Genomic DNA, 15,051 nt, shown 5'->3' on the forward strand with positions numbered 1-15,051 from the left:
TCCAAGCTTAGCCACATTTTCATGACATGTTAGATAATGGAATAAAAACATAGATTTTTCTTGAACAATATGAGAAGCACGTACTCAGACAGTTAGAGAAAAAAAGAAAAATTTCAGCAGAACCATTTATGTGAGAGGTATGTAATCATTTTAGGTAAGGGAGCAAAAGATGACTGTTCATGAAATAAGCATGAAATCATTAATTGATTCCAGTACTCAGAATTTACTTAGAGTGTTTTGCCTCAGGTAATGAAGGCCCCTGTTGACTGTCCAAAAAGTTACTGTAAGATGAACTCTATACATAATGTTTAAAAAAAAAAAAAAAAAAAAACATGTTCTCAGTGGCAGTGGAATTTTTAATTGATGATATCTTATTGCACAACATTAAAAAGATTGATAATAATTTCACTTAGAATATTAAAGGTAGATTGATCAGATACAATGCAGTAACAAAGTTGTTGTCCGGAGCGTGAAAGTCATTAATAGATCCAAAACAGCATAGCACTAAGGAAATGAATTCTGTTTTGTGGTAGTAATCCCCTCTTTTTGTACTGAGGTGTTGCGTGTTGTGAATGTACACCAGAAGTACAAACAATTAGTAAAGAGTATACTCAAATGTACTCCATTGTATTGTGGTTTACTTTGTTTTATGAAAATGAAATTCTGCGACTAATCTTACTGACATCTGATCGATTTGCTAGTGAACAGAAAGTACATTTTTTAGTCTGGTGGAAAGATGTTGCTTGAGAATATAAGCAACATATCCCAAAACAAATATTCCACAAGCGTTTCAACGATCGTAACCTAACACAAAGAAGTTTCTTCAGAGCAAATTAGGTACCAAATACACAAGGTATGTAATTCCTTTTTGTTGCTTCCATTCTGCAATTTCCATTATTGAAATAATTTCTTTTTTTTTGTGTATATTTTAAGGTGATGGATAGTATATAACACACTTCCTACAGAAATAATCATCTATGGAACTGCATATTTGAGATGTTTGTTTATTAAAGACATTTTACCATTTCTGTGGTAATAATATTTATCAATAGTATCAACCTTGTAGCATATGTAGCTGTAATTTTGCAGTCTTTACTGTCGCAAATTTTAAAAGTTTCTGAAATTTGAGTGTAAAATCCAGAAATGGTACTGAAATATCATAAGCTGTGAAATTTCTTGAAAATTTGTTGAACATTGTTCTAATATGAATAATTTTGTATTACGTGAAGGCACATTTAAAATAAAAATTGATTACCCTTAGCTAAAATGAATTAATGGAACTAAGTATACAAGTTAAAAAACCATTGTTTCTGCAACTGGTTCTTGATCAAAACATTTATGTACATAGAATACTGTTGCTATTCCTTGTTAACATAATACCCTCTTCTGTGTTTACTTAATACCAGCCATAATGAACACTGCAATGGTAAAACAGTCGCTGTCTTGTATATGGTGCCACAAAATCATTGTTTTATGCTTGACAGGCATTTTGCAGTCCACACTGTGGACAGATGTGGCAGAATGATTCTGTTGACTAATGCATCACATGGTATACTGTCTCTTGCTATTACACACTGTTCCACCACCCGCATACTTCTATGTTCATATTCGTGCTTATGTTCTCATTCTCCAGCAAGATTAGTAATTTTTCAGAAATGAAAATCCATTGTGTGAAATATGATTGATATAAAGCAGTGGTCAATTTGAAAGTTGAGCTAAACTCGACAGTGCCATTTTTTTTTTTTTTTTTTTTTTAAAGGAATGATACTATAGAAGAAAGTAATATGCCCTTGCCTTTTTTCAGCCTGTGATTCAAGCAATTGACACTCATGAACAATCAGATGAGAGAAAACTACCCTGTTTGTAGATAGCACACCTGCCACCAAGGTGAAAGTTCAGCATGTCACATCACTAGAATGGTGTCAAACTTTATACTGGCCATTGTCATGAAAGTCTTGTGCACCATGAACATGACTTGCAACATCACTGCATTTATCATGGGCAGATCATGAGTGTCCAGCTCATAAGAAACTCTGTTTCATAGGTCATACAGGTGCTAAACTTTACACAAGGCAGTGTGTTGAGGATGCACTGTGAGTAAGTTTACCTTAATTTGGGGGACAACCTAATTGCCACAGTTCTCTGCTATGAGATATAGTGTGTTGCCAACAGTAGTCACTGTGAATTTTAAAATGTTTCTGGTGAGATGAATGTTTATAGAAATTTCAGACTTGCAGCTGATTTTCTTCTATTTCTTCATCTTCTTTCTGAAACATTATGTAGGTCATTCACAGAACCTCCTCCAAGCTTCTCTTTCCTCCCACACTGTATCATTCAGCATTTCCTCCCATTGCAGTTCTCTGCAGTTCACACCATTCTTCACCTGGTTTCTCCATCTTGTTTGCAGCCTTTCAAATGGTCTCTTACAGATTTTATCTATTCTAGAACTCTTAATTAACTGCACTCCATAATATTTTAACTGTTCACTTTGCCAGTCATAGTCAGAGGCATCAAAGACTTATGAAGACATTCCCACAGTTGCACAGTTTATTAATGGACTGTGAGTATTACATGCATGCATTAAGATCATGATGGCAGATTGACCATGCTACCCAGCGGACAATGCCCTGTCATTGGGATTTGCAGAACTCAGTTGTCTTCAGAGTTGTTGCTCATTGCAGCCATGGATGTACTCTGTTGTCTTTAATTAGAGCAAATACAGAGTTAAAACGGTTTCAAACATTATACACCTAGTGGCCACTATCACAGTTAGTTATGTTTTCCCCATCCATATTTCCGCAGATTCTTTAATAATGGAGGCCCAAAAAATGTGACTGTGGCCAAAAGTTTTGTTTTATCATACTCCATTGAATGCCCAATGGAGATACAGTGCTCAGCAATAATGGACTTGCTTGACTGAAAAAGGTGAGGTCAGTGTTCTTCTACAGTGCACATGATCTGACATGTATAAGCCATAACAAGCTGGCAAGGAATTTTATAAAGTCCAGCATTCTGCTGTAACAAATTGTCCTTCATTGATCCCAGAAGGTCTGGAATCTTGGGTGGTGCATGGAAAAGCATTCTCATCAGAAATATACCTAGGATTCTTGCTACCTTCAACAAAATATTGCCAACAAAGGGGAAAAAAGCTAGAGATTTTGCTGATATGGTTTCCTCTGTATCCACATAATGGTTCTTCATTTTAACTAATAGTGCCCTGTTAATCTGCTGAGTAGAATATCCATTTTCCCCAAACATTATCAACTACACAGGCTGTAACAGCCAATAGATGTGCCACATTTTAAAGAATCACTTGCCAGTTCAGTGCTGGTTAACAGACTACTGACTTTATGGTATGGAGGCCACCACCACACACATGTATCTCTGCTCCCTGCATGTCATGGGGCACAGACATTACCATGGATACAGGAACACTGCCATTGGATGCTTGATGGATGGAAAATGGTTACCTGTACTGATGTGCTGCATTTTGATATACACTGATGGAAAATGAATAAAACTACTACTACTACTACTACTACTACTACTACTACTAGAGTACACCAAAACTTATATGGTACAATTTATCCTGCATAACAGTAGGTATGTGATCAAGGTATTTTCACATGGAGAATGCTTATATGGGATGAAATGGAGCCATTGATAAATCTGCCATTGTCTCTCACCAGCAAAAGATACACAGACCTACTAATTGGTCACATGCATCTATTTGTTTGTCCACATCATTCCATAGGCAGTGCCTCACCCCATAACTCCCAAATAATGTCACAATGGTTTGAGGAACTGTCCAAGACATGAGCTGGTTTTGTGCCCTATCTCCCCCTCCCATATCGAGTCTTCCCACCTCAATGCTGTTGAGCTCATTGCGATGTTCCACTGCTTCTGTACCATTATATTGGGTGGCGAAGTAAAGTCTGATCGAGAGTTAAGACTTCCCATTATTCAATCTTGCTCTCCTTACTATTTCAGCATACTTAACAACCTTTCAATTCTCAAAGTGCTGCAGTTAAAACTGGAAGTTAAGAATACAAATACAACATCTAATTCTCAAAATAAATATGATGCTTCTGATGATCAACATATTATATATTGCACTCTTATGTACAGTGACTATTATTCTGAACTTCACAATTACGTTGAAAAGGCTAAGTCCACAAATGGTCTGTCTTATTTAACAGACTCCAACTGATTTATTTATTTATTTAATCGTATGGCTAGGGCCCCCCGTCGGGCAGGCCTTTCGCCAGGTGCCGGTCTTTCAATTTGACGCCACTTCGGCGACCTGCAGTCGATGAGGATGATAGGATAATGATGAGGACAACACAACACCCAGTCCCTGGGCGGAGAAAATTCCCCGACCCAGCCGGGAATCGAACCCGTGCCCAGAGGACTGACAATCCATCACGCTGACCATTCAGCTACCGGGGATGGACACTCCAACTGAGTAAATGTATAACAAGTTTTTTTTGTCCTTATGATTTCACAAATAGTGTCATGACCACTCTTCCTCAATGGCTTGCACTGTATTTCCTAAGCAGGACTCGATCACAGAGAATAAACCACCCCAACAACACGTGCTGCAAATGTGTTACAATAATTATCATTGTCCTGGCTTACAGATATACTGTGTCCAACCATTTCATGATACATATGCCTAAATAAAACATATATCCAAACAGTAGATTATTGAATTCATTATGAAAATTATGTGATCATCATTCATCAATTTGAAAATTGCTTGTGTAACCTGTCACTTCAGCAAAGTGATATGTTACTCTACAGATGTGAAGGTGAATGATGTCATCACTACTATGAAATGTTAACCAAACAGTAAGCATTCAGAGTTCAAAACTAGTTTTAACCTTTTCACTAAAAATATTAGCAGCTTGTACACACACAGAGTGGGGTAGTGCAGTGGGTAGCACGCTTGACTCTGATTCGGAAGGATGATGGTTTAAACCTACATCTGATCATCCTGATTTAGGTTTTCTATGATTCCCCAAATTGCTTAAGGCAACTGCTGGGATGGTTCCTTCAAAAGGGATTTCCTTCTCCATCTCTACTGACCTTGTTGTCAATGGGATGTTAAAATACTAATGTTCTCCTCCTCCTCCTCATCTTGTATATATTTGGCGCATAATCAATGTTGCAGCTGTATTTCATTTGTAATAAATATATTTCTTCTTTTTCTTCTTCTTCTTCTTCTTCTTCTTCTTCTTTTTCATAGCATTTATCCCGTGCTAGCAGAACCTGCTTGTTGAGACATCTGCCTTCATTTGGTTCTTTATATGGTCCATTCATCGTGTCTTGCATCTGCCACGAGGTCGTTGGCCATTTACATCAAGGTGCATAGCTGTTCTTGCCACCGAGTCTGCTTTATTGTACATGACATGTCTGTATGATCTTAACCTGCTTTCCCGTAGATTGTGTGAGATGGGTGCAACTCCAAGTCATCATCAAATGTCTGTGTTTGTTGCATGGTCAAATCGGGTAAGCCCAAGGGACCATCAGAGCATATGCATTTCCATCGCATGGAAGCCTGCTCATGCTCCACTGTCATTGGCCAACACTGCGACCCATAAAGTGCAAATGGGTATATACAGTCCTGTAAACCTATGACTTAAGATATAAAGGCATACGTCAATCACTCAGGACACTGGTCACCTGGCCTCCTTTCATACAGGCTGTGTTAACATGGGCACAGACATCCAGTAGACTTTTACCATCACAGTATATGAGTGAGCCAAGATATTTGAATTGCTCCACTTTCTTCAGGTCTTCTTCACTGACTTTGATGGTCCCATCAGCTTGTATACCACACTCCATGTATCTTGTCTTCTTGATATTCATTTGGATGCTAAATTTACCAAATCATTGATTCCATTGCTGTGCCTTTTCCTGGAGGTCTTCATGGTGTTCACTTGCGCGTAAAACATTGTCAGCATATAGGAGTGATCAAGGATGGGGTGACAGTAGCTCGTATGTCACAGTTTCCATACAGTAGATTAACAGTAGAGGTGACAGTGGTGAACCTTATACATAAATTGAAGGTAGAGAGGGGGAGAAAGGAAAGGAAAGGAAAGGAGGGAGATCACTGCTGTTAGCTGCATGGCAACAGTATGCAGAATCGGATAAGTACTGAACCTTGATGTACTCTGACATTGATAGTAAAAAAGGTTTGATGTTCCCACTGCGCATCAGACATTGCTGGAGACATTTTGATACAGCAGTTGGACCCATCGAACATATGCTTCAGGACATCAAAATAAAAATATTGGTTTTCTGGATGCATACCACATAAGACATGCCCTGTGGGGTCCTTACTTAAATCTAGACTTCTGACTCTTTCAGTGGACAATAGACTTCTTGCTGTTTGGCACCAAGCATCTACATAAAATAGCATACTTGAAATTATGCAGCATACACTACTAATAAACCTTACTTCTTCCACAGATAATAAATTTCATAACACTTTGTGTAAAACACTTTCATAGAATAATGCTCCACTCAAATACATATCTCTTTTCAAATACTTCCAACAATAAAAATAAAATCCACAATATGTTTTGGTACATCCACTCATATACCAACTCCCCTGACACAAACTGTGCTCAAGGCTTTTGCCAGCAGGCGCAATGCAGTTTAAGTATCTTTCAAAGTTAGATTTCCGAGTATCACGCACTTTAGTACACTCCCATGAAAAAGTAAATGTTTGCTTAAAATGTACTTCATTAAAATTTTGTTACTTCAGAAACTTCCATCATCAGGGCACCAATAACCTCCTCCTGTTCCTTCCTCTAGCTACCTGTCTGTGCTATGGTATCCATGCTTGGCTTTTGTACCTCCTCAGAGATTGCTTCCTTAGTCTTAGTTAATTCATCCCAAATTTTCTGTAGTTATCTGTCTGTTCTGCCTGTTTCAGCTTTAGATTGAGGTGTATCTACTGACGATTACTTCTTTTCTCGTACCTCCAAACTAACAAGTGAAGTGGGTGAAATAGTGGCTACATCCAAATCTTTCTTTTGCTCCAGCATTCTAAACTTTACTTATATGCCTGAGAATTGATTGTATATTGTGTTAAATTCCTGCTCAGTTAGTTCTTTTAATTATTTGAAGTCCTTGTTCACTTCTCTAAATTGCTGATTCACTTCATTTCAAATTAAATCATGCTGTTTCAATATTTTCGAAGTTAGCTATTCTGGTAAGGTGGAAAATGAATTTGCAATTGCAGTATACTATCTTTTATTTCTTGCTTTTCCATACATGACTCATTGATACACTGTTCTAATGTGGTTTTTGTCATTTTTATTTCATTTTTTAAAATTTGGTTTTGGATTTCTCTGACATCATGTCTGTCATTTTTTTATTTCATTTCTTAATTCTGTTGTAGTATTCTCTAGTGCAGGGCTTCCCAACGTGTGGTCTGCGGACCCCTTAGGGGTCCGCTGGCTCTTTCTAGGGGGTCTGCAGCCACCCTTCACCAAATCGTGTAAAATAATGAGTAAAACTATTGAATAAAAATGTGAAAAACAAATTCATCACTTTTTTTTTTCATGTGAAAAACATGTGTACTTTTACTTCAGGTCGTATTCCCAAGCAGCCTTTGCGGTTCCTAAGTGAGAACGCGTACACAGTTTAGTGCCGGAGAATGCGGCTTCTCTGATCAACTGTTTCGCAACAATACGGGGGTCATTTGTGCGCCAGCTCACGGTGGTAGACGCACTGAAACCCTTTACGCATGCGCGGAGCGAGCTTTGTCGACCAGTCACAGCACTCGCTGGCACGTATGCGGCCCCAGGCATCATTAAATGTTAAATTTGCTTTGTCAGTGCACTACCTATTTCATAAGTCGATTTTTGATCTTCAAGTTGTTGTCATTCATCTCTAAACCAAAGACTATTGATACTTTGGGTGGGGGGGGGGAGTCATTGGAAACATGGAACTTGCATTAAGAAGCTTTCAGTTCCCATGGGTTTCATTCTGAAATTTAAAGTTACTGTGCTCTTGACTGACTAGCGGTCCGCCATGGATTTTCGACTGAAGAAGGGCTCCACCTGCTGAAAAGGTTGGGAAGCCCTGCTCTAGTGGAAGGGTTCCCAGACTTTTCTTCTGATGGAGAATCCTGGTGCTTTGATGGAACATATTGTTTATTTTGAAGATTAATAAGATTTTAAAAAGTGAGAAAAATTTGTTTTATGAAGTTATTACTTCAATTTTAAATCCTAATCAGTAACACAGAAACCATAATAAAAATTTTAAACGTAATTAGTATCCTCAAAAATGTCAGAAAAAATACCACATTGTTAATAGCTTTTCACAGAGCACTTACTCACTTCCCACAGAATGCCATTGTTGTGCAGAACATCAGTGTTTTGTGGAACACAAATCAGGAAACCATGCTCTAGTGTTGTGTTTGTTTGCCTGAGAGTGGCAGTTAACTCTTTTATAACATTAGTCAGTTGCTCACTAAATGATCTGTACTATCCCAGGACTTCCACACCCATTTTTCTTGTTGCCACAGGCATACAGAGTCTACAGTAGAACATGTTTAATTTTTTTTTTATTGATTCCTTTTGACTCATGTGGAGCATAGGGCTGCAACAAAGGATTGTCATATTGTTCTGTCTTCTGCTAGTATTTTCACTTCTACCCGTCCTATTCCTTGCTGTTGACCTTCTGCTCCAACTGGTCATCTCCATGTCATTTTGGCCCTGCCTTGTCTCTGTCATTCCTGTGGGATCCAATAAAATTGTTTCCTTCCCAATATGTTCATTTCATCTCCTAAGTGTATGTCCTAACCATCTCCACTTCCTACTTCTTATTTGCAGCTCAATTGGCTTCTGGTTGGTTCTTTTCGAGGGTGTTTTGTTAGAGATAACATTTGGCCACCGTATCCCCAGGACGTTCCTCAGACATCTGTTGTTGAATGTCTGCAGCTGATGGATCAGCTGTTTTGTGACTTTCCATGTCCCATATCCACATAGAAGCACAGATTTTATATTACTATCAAATATCCACAATTTGGTCCTCAATAATTATTTCCTTCAATTCCCAGATAGAGAACAGTTGTAAAAGCGCCTTTGGCTTTGTTGATGTGGCTATTGATGTTCTCTGTTGCACCACCATATGGTGTAATCATGTTTCCAAGGCAGCAAAACTTATCCACCTTTTCAGTTATCTGGCTTCCAAGTTTAAGCTCTGCGATGTTGTTATCATTTTCCTGCATGTCTTTTGTTTTTTGGGCATTAATTTTCAAACTGACTTTCTTCGTCACAGATTTCAGATCTTCTAATTTCTCTTCCATGTTGTTGTGGCTGTGGGACAGAAAGCAAATGACATCTGTAAAATCTAAGTGTTCTACATGTGTTCCATTGCTCCATTTTATTCCTTTCACCTTATCCATTGCTTGTGCCATTACCAGATTCAGTACTATGTTAAATAGTAATGGTGAGAGCATGCAGCCTTTTTTAATTCCTGTTTTCACTGCTATTGAATGTGAAAGCAGACCTTGATGTTGAACTTGGTACATGTAGTTTTCATTCACGCACTTGACAAGAGCAATTATTTTCTTGAAAACTCCAAAAGTTTGCAGTGAGCTCCATATTTTTATTCTACACCTTTACAAAGTCTACAAACGCCATGTAAAGCAGTGAGTGATATTCATATGAATGAAACTATTGTTCTGAAGGTATTTGTCTGGTAATACAAGAACAACCTTTCCTGTATCCCACTTGATCTCTTCTTATTTTCTTGTCTACATATGCTTTTATCCTATATAGGATTATCACAAGAGGATCTTGGTTGGGATTGACCATAGGGCGATGCCTCTTCAATTACCACAAACTGATAAGTCTCCTTTCTTGGGGAGCTTGATGAGCATACCTCGGTTCCAATCATTTGGTACTTTTTCATTCATCCATATGGCTGTCAGGAATGGATGTAAAATTTCTGCTATAATAGAGTTATTTTAAGTAACTCTGAATTGATGTCCAGGCCCAGAGTTGTTCCATTATTTGTTGGACTGCCATCTGATGAAACCCATGACACTTTGTGACACCATTTATGGGTGTAAATAGAATCTCCAATGATCATTTTAAACATACTGCACAAATCTATGAGACAATGTCACCCAGGAATCTGCTCCATCTCTTGGCTGTCATTCCCAATTTTTGCATCAAAGTCACCCATCAGCAGGGGAATATCTCTTTTTTCATACTTTTGCAGTGTTTCTTGCAGTTTGCTATAAAACTTGTCTTTTGCTTCATCTTCTGACACTTCTGTTGTTGTGTGACATGGTATCTGGTCTTATACTCATTGCAAAGCAAGCAGCTATGATTCTCTCTGTAATTGGGTGGCACTCTATCAAAGACTGGTTTGCTCTCCGGTCTAGTATTAACATCACTCTTTCACTATGGGTTTCATGCTTTCTTCCAAAATAGAGGAGGATATGTCCTTCCTTTATTCTTCTTTCTCCAAATCCAGTTATTCTTGTTTCACTAAATTCTGAAATTTCCAATCTGTATCTTTCCATTTCTTGTACTGTACCACTTCCATTTGTTTACCTGTTTGCCACACTGTTCTCACATTCCAGAGCCGTATTCATGTCACATTGCAATCAAGGTCACAGGAGGTTTCTGTCAGGGTTCTCTCCCTTAGCCTTTGAGGGTTTTCCCTCTCTGCAAGGCAGCAGCTACTGGGTTCGGTACGCCCCGAGCCTGGTGAGTGTTCTCCTAACCGCCACCTGGAGAGGCACATGATGGGGGACCAGTAACCCTTCACAGGCATGTTTAATTAATCTCAGCTTAATATTGTAACAAGGCTAGCTACGCCACTTTAGTACACCCTCAAACTCTGGTTCCAAAACCACTTGCATCTCCCCCCCCCCCCCCCCCCCCCCCCTCTCTTTGCCTTTACAAATGTCTGCTCGTGTCTGTTTATGTGCGGATGGATATGTGTGTGTGTGCGAGTGTATACCTGTCCTTTTTTCCCCCTAAGGTAAGTCTTTCCGCTCCCGGGATTGGAATGACTCCTTACCCTCTCCCTTAAAACCCACATCCTTTCGTCTTTCCCTCTCCTTCCCTCTTTCCTGATGAGGCAACAGTTTGTTGCGAAAGCTTGAATTTCGTGTGTATGTTTGTGTTTGTTTGTGTGTCTATCGACCTGCCAGCACTTTCGTTCGGTAAGTCACATCATCTGTGTTTCAAGATATTGTACAGTATACTCTTGTGCTCAGTGACAGTTTTAATTATAAAGTTGTTTTTTTACATTTAGAGCATCGCCATTACATTGGAAATGATGCTCCGCAAATGGTCTGTCTTATTTAACAGATTCCAATCGAGTGAACGTAGAACATAATCTCTCTTACTCTTCGTCTATAGCTCATAACATATCTCCAAGGCAGGACTCAACAACATGGAATAAATCACCTGACCAGCAGGTATTATGACTGTGGTACAATGATCATCATAGTCCCAGTTTGCAAATATACTGCATCCATCCATTTCATGATACATGTGTATAAATAAAATATATATCCAAGCAGCTGAATATTAAATTCATTACAAAACAGTTTGAAAACTGTTTGTGCAGCACATCACTTCATCAAAGTGATATATTGCACTACACCATCTGGAATCCTATCAACATTGTGCGTCTTGGATCCTGCTCTGATTAATTTCCTTATCTATGTGGTGGACATTAAACAATCACAGATCACTTTCATTGTCTCAAAGAGTCGATTTCAAGACACATCACCATTGTTATGAGGGCAAAAAGGAGTGATGTTTTAGTAGATTTATGTATCTAATTCAGTTTCTTATATATGTTAGGTCATCTAAAATTAATGTAAAAAGGTAGCTTGTTAAATTTATGATGAAGAAAAGGTGTGATGCAACAGTATATCTTTGGCTCTGTAGTCTGTTGGCACACTGAATTGCTCTGTTAAACATTTTTAGCCTAATGAAATAATTACTGAAATAAAAAAATAGCAATGACAACTGTGCTTTTAAAATACATGTTGATAATAGTAGATAGAAAAATATTTGTGGGAAATCCATAATGAGAAACTGGCATGAGTGAAGTTAAAATGCTACAAGTAATCAATTAATCTGCAAATTCATCTGCAAGAAATGTGAGAAAGAAATTATAGCACAGTCATGAGCAGTTGCTATAATAAATTGATTGATTTTTATTGGTACAGTTTTATCATACAGCAAAAACTTTACAGCTGACATTGGACATGTCAAAATGAGGATACAGCTATGAATATAATAGAGGGAAACATTCCACGTGGGAAAAATATATCTAAAAACAAAGATGATGAGACTTACCAAACAAAAGCGCTGGCAGGTCGATAGACGCACAAACAAACACAAACATACACACAAAATTCTAGCTTTCGCAACCAACGGTTGCTTCGTTAGGAAAGAGGGAAGGAGAGGGAAAGAAGAAAGGATGTGGGTTTTAAGGGAGAGGGTAAGGAGTCATTCCAATCCCGGGAGCGGAAAGACTTACCTTAGGGGGAAAAAAGGACGGGTATACACTCGCACACACACACATATCCATCCGCACGTACACAGACACAAGCAGACATTTGTGTCTGTGTATGTGTGGATGGATATGTGTGTGTGTGCGAGTGTATACCCGTCCTTTTTTCCCCCTAAGGTAAGTCTTTCCGCTCCCAGGATTGGAATGACTCCTTACCCTCTCCCTTAAAACCAACATCCTTTCGTCTTTCCCTCTCCTTCCCTCTTTCCTGACGAAGCAACCGTTGGTTGCGAAAGCTAGAATTTTGTGTGTATGTTTGTGTTTGTTTGTGTGTCTATCGACCTGCCAGCGCATTTGTTTGGTAAGTCTCATCATCTTTGTTTTTTGAGGATACAGTTATATTTAGTAAGAGCAAAAGAAGGGGTGAAAGTAAATAGGCAGATATTCTTGTAATCTAAGTTTATCAGTAACTGTTGAAAGGCAGGTCAAAATAAGGTGACAGTAATACCGTTACATAATATCAACAAAATAGTATGCAAATTAAAATTAGCTACCTATTCATACAACTGCCAATAGCCTTGCCGCAGTGGTAACATTGGTTCCCTTCATATCACCTAAGTTAAGCACTGTGCAGCTTGGCTAGCACTTGGATGGGTTACCATCTGTGTCTGCTGAGTGTTGTTGGCAAATGGGGTGCACTAAGCCCTTGTGAGCCCAATTGAGGAGCTGTTGAGAAGTAGCAGCTCCAATCATGGTAGCTGACAATGGCCATGAGAGTGGTGTGCTAAACACGTGACTCTCCATATCCGCATCCAGTGACAATTACTGGCCGACGATGACATGGTGGTCAGTTGATACCCTTGGGCCTTCTGAGGCCTGTTCAGAATGAGAGAGTATTCATACAATTAAATTTTTAAGTTTTAGTAAAGCTATGATTAACCACATCATAAGCAGCTTGCTAACATTGAGCTGTGTTCTTCACTGCTTTGCCCTCCCCCCCCACCCCCCCCCCCCCCCCCACCCACCCAGAAACCTTACAATTTAGAATCATTTCTCAAATTACGACTCAGGTTATTTAGTCACTTAGTATAATTAATTGATAACATGTTCCCACAGTCATATGTTTATATCTGCATTACATCCGCCAATAAAACTTTGATCTTTTCTGCACAACCCAAATATTTTCATAGGAAATTTGCTTGCTCTTATTAACATATACTCAGTTTTGTTACAATGGGACCATGCAATGATTCCTTTCAAAAGTAATCACCATAGGAATTAAGACATTTATCCCACTATGAGACAAGACAATAAATTCCTGTTTCATAAAACGCATTCATCTGTGAATGAATCCACAATAACACCCACATTGGTTTCAGTTGTATGAGGAAGTGCAAGAGTGGATGTGGTTGTGGATCCGTCAGCAGCCAACCACATTCTACAAAACAGGAACTAATCATCGCCTCTTCCAGTGGGGTAAATGTCTTAACATGTGTGGTGACTCCTTTTGAATGGAACCATTCCATGGTTCTGTTGTGGTGGGTGTTTGGCCTTCATTTGACTGCCTCTTGTAAGTGATACAAAGCAGTTAACACTAGCTATGAACCACACCGTATAGTATCCGTGATAGTGGATCCTCTGTTGTATTACAGGTAATATTAAGCTTATTTATTTTCAGCAATTTGTGTTCTGACAATTTCTGTCTTCTGTTGTTCCGTTCACCTCCAGTGTCACATTATCCATTGATATTCAGCCATTGCCTAGCCTTGTTGACCCATCTATTTCTTTGAAAATGCAACTTAAGTAACAAGACTTTCTGTTTCAGGATTCCACTTGTTAAAAGCTTTGTGTGCTATTATCATGTACCTCCAATACACTACTTTGTAAAGTGACTAGAGCAGATATGCTATCTGAAATGGTACACGCGTTTTTTGTCCTTTTTTATTTTGGCACCATGTCGGATAGAAGATATATTACTCAGCTTCCAGCTGATGGTGGTATTTTGATTCCTCTGCTTCAGTCACTCTTACTGGGTGGCAATTCTTCTGGAAAGCCTGGAATTCTTGGGGAATTACGTTTTACCTGGAAAAATCAGAGAAATCTCAGGGAATTTCAGAAATTTTGTAAAATCTTAGGGAATTCTGTGTTTTTAACCTGACATTGGAGTTCAATTTTATTGAACTTTATAAATCATAAATTTTAAAATAATTAATACTTTATGTCCCAGTGTGTTAATTATTTGAACATGAGCCCTTATAAATATTATCAGTCTTTAAAAACTGTGGTTAAACTACAGCCGAGAGGAAAGAAAAGTCATTATTGTGAGATGCTCAACAGCCCCCGCACCTGCCCCTCCTCCTCCCCCCCCCCCCCCCTCCCACTTACTATCAATTTCTCAGGAACATCTTCTGACACCATATTCCTCCCCATATCTAGACTTCTCAGGAGTTTTTTCCAAAGTCTGAGTTGCCACCCTGTCATAGATAACTAATCTTTTCTGATCATTGAACAGACTTAGACACATAAAATTCATGTACAATGGAA

At 38.7% G+C, this 15,051-nt stretch overlaps 1 protein-coding gene across 1 annotated transcript in view; it reads left to right on the forward strand.

Moving 5' to 3' along the window:
• The window catches only part of LOC124607074 (oocyte zinc finger protein XlCOF26-like), a 299,664-nt gene that overhangs the window by 169,123 nt on the left and 115,490 nt on the right, over nt 1-15,051 (forward strand). The gene's annotated exons all lie outside the window — the stretch shown is intronic.

Source organism: Schistocerca americana, chromosome 3, assembly GCF_021461395.2.
Source record: "Schistocerca americana isolate TAMUIC-IGC-003095 chromosome 3, iqSchAmer2.1, whole genome shotgun sequence".
Lineage (NCBI taxonomy): Eukaryota > Metazoa > Arthropoda > Insecta > Orthoptera > Acrididae > Schistocerca > Schistocerca americana.